This window comes from Otolemur garnettii, unplaced genomic scaffold, assembly GCF_000181295.1.
Source record: "Otolemur garnettii isolate 467f Iridium unplaced genomic scaffold, OtoGar3 scaffold00188, whole genome shotgun sequence".
NCBI lineage: Eukaryota > Metazoa > Chordata > Mammalia > Primates > Galagidae > Otolemur > Otolemur garnettii.
In genome coordinates, this window is record NW_003852583.1 from 2,483,987 (window position 1) to 2,490,185 (window position 6,199).

A 6,199-nucleotide genomic window follows, 5' to 3' on the forward strand; every position below is an offset into this window, starting at 1 on the left:
CCCTGAAGTGGGGGCAGACCAAGAGAAGGTGGCAAATCCAATGTGTCATTGGATTTAGGACCTGCCCACACGATCCAGGACAATAGTCACCCAATGAGTCACCACCAGGGTCCTCAAACTACAGCCCATGGGCCACATGTGGCCTGCTGAGGACCTTTATCCAACCTGCCAGGTGTTTTTGTCGGCACTGTCTGTCCTGCTTAGCAGCCGACTGATCCCGGGGCCCGCAGTCCAGCCCTCCAACTGTCCTCAACACTGAGAGACAGTGAACTGGCCCCCTGTTTAAAAAGTTTGAGGACTCTGTGTTAGATGGCAAAGAAGAGATGTTTAAGGTGTAATTAAGTACCCTGATCAGCTGGGTAACCGGGACTAACATCCAGTTAGTCCAAAGGGAGATTATTTTGGGTAGGTCTGACCTAACCAGGGGATCACTTGAAAGAGAGATTTTCCTGCTAACCTAGAAGTAGGTACAGGCCACACTGTGAGAGGCCTTGTGGCAGGACACTGTTGGGACTCTTGGAGCTGAGGGCAGCCCCTGTAACAGCCTCAATAAACAGGGACGTTAGTCCTATAGCTGCAAGGGTCTAAATTCTGCCAATGTCCTCTGGGGCTTAGAAGAAGATCCCAGTCCCCAGAAAGGAAGGCAGCCCAGCCAACACCCTGACCGCAAACTTGGGAGACCCTGAGCACATGGCTTAGCCAGGCCCATCCTCCCAGCCACATGGGATAATTAACATATCTAATTTCCAATTGCCAAATTTCTGGTAATGTGTTTACACAACTAATGTACCTGGCAAATGTCATGTTTTTGCCTGGTCTGCCCGCAGCACCTGAGATGGTGAACTCTACAATGAAGAGGAGGTTCCAATAGAATTGTGGGCTGCCCTTGCCAGCTGTTTAGACATGGTCACTACTTTGCCAGTGGCTATTGCATTAGTTTCTGGGGGCTGCCACAATAGATGGCCACAAGTGGGTGGATTAACAACATAAATTTATTCTGTCACAGTTTTGGAGGCTAGAAGTCCAAGGTCATGGCGTTGGCTGAGCCGTAGCCCTCCCAGGGCTTTGGGGAGGACCACCACCTTCCCTCTTCCAGCTGTTGGTGGCTGCAGGTACTCTGTGGCTGTGGCCGCATTGCTCCAGGCCCTGCTGGCCTTCCTGTGGCCTCCCCACAACCCTGTGTCCTCTTCTGCATGTGTCAAAGCTCCCTCTGTCTTCCTTGTCACTGGACTTAGGACCTGCCCACACGATCCAGGACAGTCTCCTCCTCTCAAAATTCTTAATTTAGAAAACGTTCCAGGTTTTAGGATGTGGACACATCTTTGAGGGGGCGCCACCATTCAACCCACGTTAAGCATCATAGTCAACATGGACATGAGCGCAAACACCAACATCCCCCATCCACCTGCCATTGGCTGAGGGCAGAGCCCCTCCTCCCCTGTGAGCTGCAGATGCCACCCCACACTCCAGAAGCATCCTCCACAGCAGGGACTCTGTTCTTGTGTGGGACAGAGAATGGGTACAGGGACAAGCCCCAAACCAGCACTTGTGCCTGACTCCAGACCTGGTGGCGCCTGGCCCTACTGAGCAGGCCAGCTCACCAGCAGCAGGACTGTGGATGTTGTTGTCACCACCACTGAATGAGATGATGGGGACAGTAGGAGGTGGGGGGAGGGGCAAGGCCTCTCAGGTCTCAGGGTCTATAGAGGGTCTGTCCAGAACAGCACATTTCTTCAGGAAACCCCACATCGGGTCCTCCAGGGAATAAGTCCCAGCTGCACCTTGCCCCTTTAATTGGACTCTCCTGGGCATTTTCTCTGAATGCCAAGTACCTACAGTGAAATGTTTGCTGAGTCATCAGTCCTGACAGCTGCTCCTGGGATGCTCCCGCAGTCCCAACTCACGTCCCTCCATCTCCAGCTCCCCCTCCTGGCCAGGAACAGGTGTTTTAGGGGGTGATTAGTGCATCAGGAGAAAGAGAACAGAAAAAGCAATTTGACTATAAAAAGATCGATTTTTTACAGGAAGGAAAACAGCCATGTAAATTCATCACCCCAAGCCACAAGGAGACCATTGCTGCCCTCTGAGAAACCCATTTCCCTAATTTCCCCTCTCAATCCATATATAGGATTTGCCCTGACTCTAAATTGCCCCATGTTCATTATTGGCTTTGCCCCTGTCTGTTCCCACCTGCCTGCCTGAGCCAGGCCATGTGCATGGCCCCCTGAGGCCGTCTTGGGCACAGCAGATTCTATAGGACCCAGTCAGGGGACAAACAGAAATAGGGAAAATTTTAATTAGAGGGACAGCAGTGCTTCTCCATAGCCGGCAGCCACTGGACAGCAGGTGCCAGCGTGAGGTGGTTCTGGGTGATGTCGGCTACTCTTCTTCCAGCGCTTATCCAGGCCAGGACCAGAAGAGACGCCAAGTGACATATGAAATAATCACACTGCATAGGATGAGATTCTCCCCCCAGGTTAACCTGAATCCAACAATTTCTACTGGAATCCTGGAGATGCCCCTGCTGGGGAACCCAGGTGGGGGTGGATGTTTTGGTGCTGCCACTGGGTGTGGTGGGTCTGTGGCTGGGCAGGTCTTCTGGCAAGAGCCATGGAAAAGAGCACATGTGGCTTTGATCCCAAGCCGAAGACCAGCATTCCCTGCCACAAATAGAACTCAAGAGGGCTGCGTGAGCAGGGCCCGGGCAGAAATCCTGGTCCACAGAACCCTGTAATTTGCCTCCTCTCTCATTTCTTCTTTCTAAGGCTCCCCTTCCTCCTGTGTCGTTCTGAACATCAGGAAGTGAGGGATGCCTCAGAGAAGGATCCCAGTACTGCCTGGTCTAAACCTACCCCTTCATCATGGCCCAGCGGGGAGTGCGGGGGCCTCAGGACAAAGAGACCTTGGCAGAGCAGACTGAGTACATGTGGATGGGACAGAAATTGCTCAAAATGGCTCAAATTGCCCACTTGAGCTTCCTAACCTCCTATTTCTGTGGATTCTTTTTTTTTCCATTTGATTAATGGTAGGGGAAAGAGCCATGTGTTTCCTGTATATTTTTACTTAAAAGGAAATAAAAGGTGAAGGAAACAATGAGAAAGCAGAAATGAAAATGGTCGGGAGGGTCCGAGGAAGAGTATGAGGGGTGGGTAGGCTGGGATTTAAAATATCCAAGGAGCTAGAGCAAGTTCTGGCAGAATGTGGGTAGGGGCACAAAGGGAGATCCCAAGCTCACTGCAGGCTGGCGTGGTGGAGGGGGTAGCAGGACAGGGCAGAAAGGAGGGGCTGGTTCTTCCAGCCCCGTCAGCCGCCCTACAGGTGTGCTGTGCGGTGTATGTGTGTTAACCTGGTCAGGGCCCAAACAGTGACCAGTGCCAGCCTGGGGACCTCAGGTCACACACTCTGTTTACCAATGAGGAGCTTTTACACGAGGTACCCTTCTTCAAGGGACCAAAGAGGCCTGTCAGTGGTCAGGATAAATCTGAAAAGACAACCTACACAGTGCATGGCCAACGGGACATACAGGGACCACAACCCACCCTGGGCTGGAGACTGCCTGGAGTGACAGACACGCAGGACTAGCCAGGTGTGGCCAGCAGAGTGATGCCTCCAAAGACATTAACCCACACCCTAATGTGGAGATGCGATTAAGGTAAAGACTTTAAGATGAAAGCCACCCTGGATTATCTGGGTGAACCCAATATCATCACGGGGTCCTTATCAGAGGGAGTCAGGAGGGTTAGAATCAGGGAAGAGGTGAGGACAGAGGGCAGAGGTTGGAGTGAGTAACTTGAGGAGGCCCAGGAACAAGGCATGCAGCACCCTCCAGAAGCTGGAGAAGGCCAGAGACCCACCCGCCCCTGGAGGCCCCCTACTGGGGGACACCATGACCTCAACACTGCGAGGTGACAAACGTAAGTTGCTGTAAGCCACTAGTGGGAGGCGTTTTGTTATGACAACACAGGAAACCAGCACACCAGGGCCATCTGAGCTGCAGGTCCCTGCAGGTCCCTGCAGGTGACCTGAGGAGGGGCCTTAGCAGTGCCCAGATGTCTCTAGCCAGTCAGGGAACAGGGGACACTGAAAGTGGGGATGATCCAAGGAGAGTTTAGCAAAGATACTTCCACAAGAGCAGGGCAGGGTGCAGGGTCCCCAAGGAGTGGTATAGTCTGCTGAGTCCAGGAACCCCTGACTTGTAAGTGCCCTGGGCATTGGCTTGGGAGGGAAAAGGCAGCTTGCGGGCACCAGCCCAAGCACCTGCTAATCCCTGGACCTTTTGTCTTTCCGCAATTTGAGGAACCAAAAGGAAACAAATGTGAATCTATTTTAGCAATTAATGTTTCAGTATTTGATTTATTTATAATTGACTCAGCTATTTTGTGAATATTATTGTCAGGAGCCAAATGACGCCAGATGGCCGCCCATCCCCACTGTCTGGAGTATGCTAACCTTTATCAGATAAGGAGCTGCTTTTCCCTTATCAGACAAGGAGCTGTTCTTCCCAGAGAAGCCATAAAATGTTTCAGACACATCGTTTACATTCCCAGCAGGAGATTGATGCAAGCTCTACCTCCTGCATTCCTCTACCCCACCCCTTGTCTTCTCTGAATGCTATAAAAACTGATCTGTTACCCCCATTAAATGAGACCTTGACAAATCTGCTTGGTCTCCCTTCCTTTTTTCTCGCCCATTCTCTTTACAGGCTGGGTCCCCCTCGCCCCCCCGAATAACCGTGTCCCGCAGGACGGGACATATTATTCAACATAACTTTACACTTTCAAATTACATGAAAACTTTTTTGTAAATGTCTATCCCACTTATATGCATGCACCTAAGTTATTATTTTTAACAGTTGTACCTAGGCAACTTATGAAAACTGAGATATCAGAGTTAGTCATTATTTTAAGTTGTTTTCTGTCAAAAAAAAATCCTAAAATCAAATTGTCATGCCAATACAGGGAAAATGGGCATCACATCGCACGCTTATCTGCAAGTTTGTTTTTAGGTCAAATCCACACTTTTACGATTTTAAAACATTTACCTGAGATAAAAAAGGAAGCTATGCTAACAACTCTGAAGACATTTGCATTCCTATTTTATCAATGAATTTAAAATCAACTTATTTATCAAATACTTAAGTCAGGTGAACTTGAACTAAATGGCATTTAGGTTAGTTACCGTATCTGTGATAAGTTATTCCACTTAAATGTTTATTTCTCCCTTTCAGTCAACAAGCGTTCTTTAATGTTTTTTGGTAGAAAGATATTATCTATATAAAACATACAAACATAAAAATACAAGCATAGAAATGAACAAAAACAAAGACCTTAACAGTTTATGTTAGAAACTTAGTCATGAGTAAAACATAGTAATATAAATTTATGTGAAGACAGTTGAATTCAAATTATATTTCTGAAAAAAATGGAGCAAGGTTAAACTCTAAGATCTCTCATTTGCTCTGATATGTAATCTCCTGAAGGCTGTGAACCAAATTATGTGAGGAGGCTTAAAAGATAAGACTTATTCCAACAGAAGCATTCTTGCAGTTTTAATTCCTTGTCCTTGAAAGTAAGAGTGTTGCCTCTCGTTCTAGAGCAGGGAAATGTCTTTTACATGGGAATTCCATTTTTTCTTTTAAGAAGCAGCATCAAGGTCAAAATAATTTTTTGTGTGCCTGCTGTTTCCAAGTGTCTTTACTTAGGTAGTCAATATACCAGAGTGCCAAGGAGTGATGGAAAAAAGAGATTTTAGCTTCAGGAAGGATAAAGAGGAGGAGGCGTGGGAAGGAGGTTTCTGGAGATGAAAGAGTCTCAGCTGGCTCGGAGGCCGGTGTTTGCAACAAGGCAACCTTTGAGTCCTGAATGCATCAGGGAGACTTGAGCTATAAATTGAGATACATATGCATTCTAAATGGACTGTGTAATTTTATAGCTGTGGTCTTTTAGTTTAGTTCTAAGAAAAACAAACTATCTGAATGATCCCCGTAATGTTTGAATGTGTCACCAGCCAGAGTATCAGAAAAGGGACTCCCTCACTCACCTTTAAATTTTGTTGCCTGGATTGTAAATACATCTATCTAGGCAATTTGTTGGCAAGGTCTAACAGGCAAAAGCCAAAATATCAGGTGTGTGTGCGCACGCACGCACACACACGCAAAGAAAAAACTAAAGAGTAATGTATGCACTCACCAGGAAGGGCC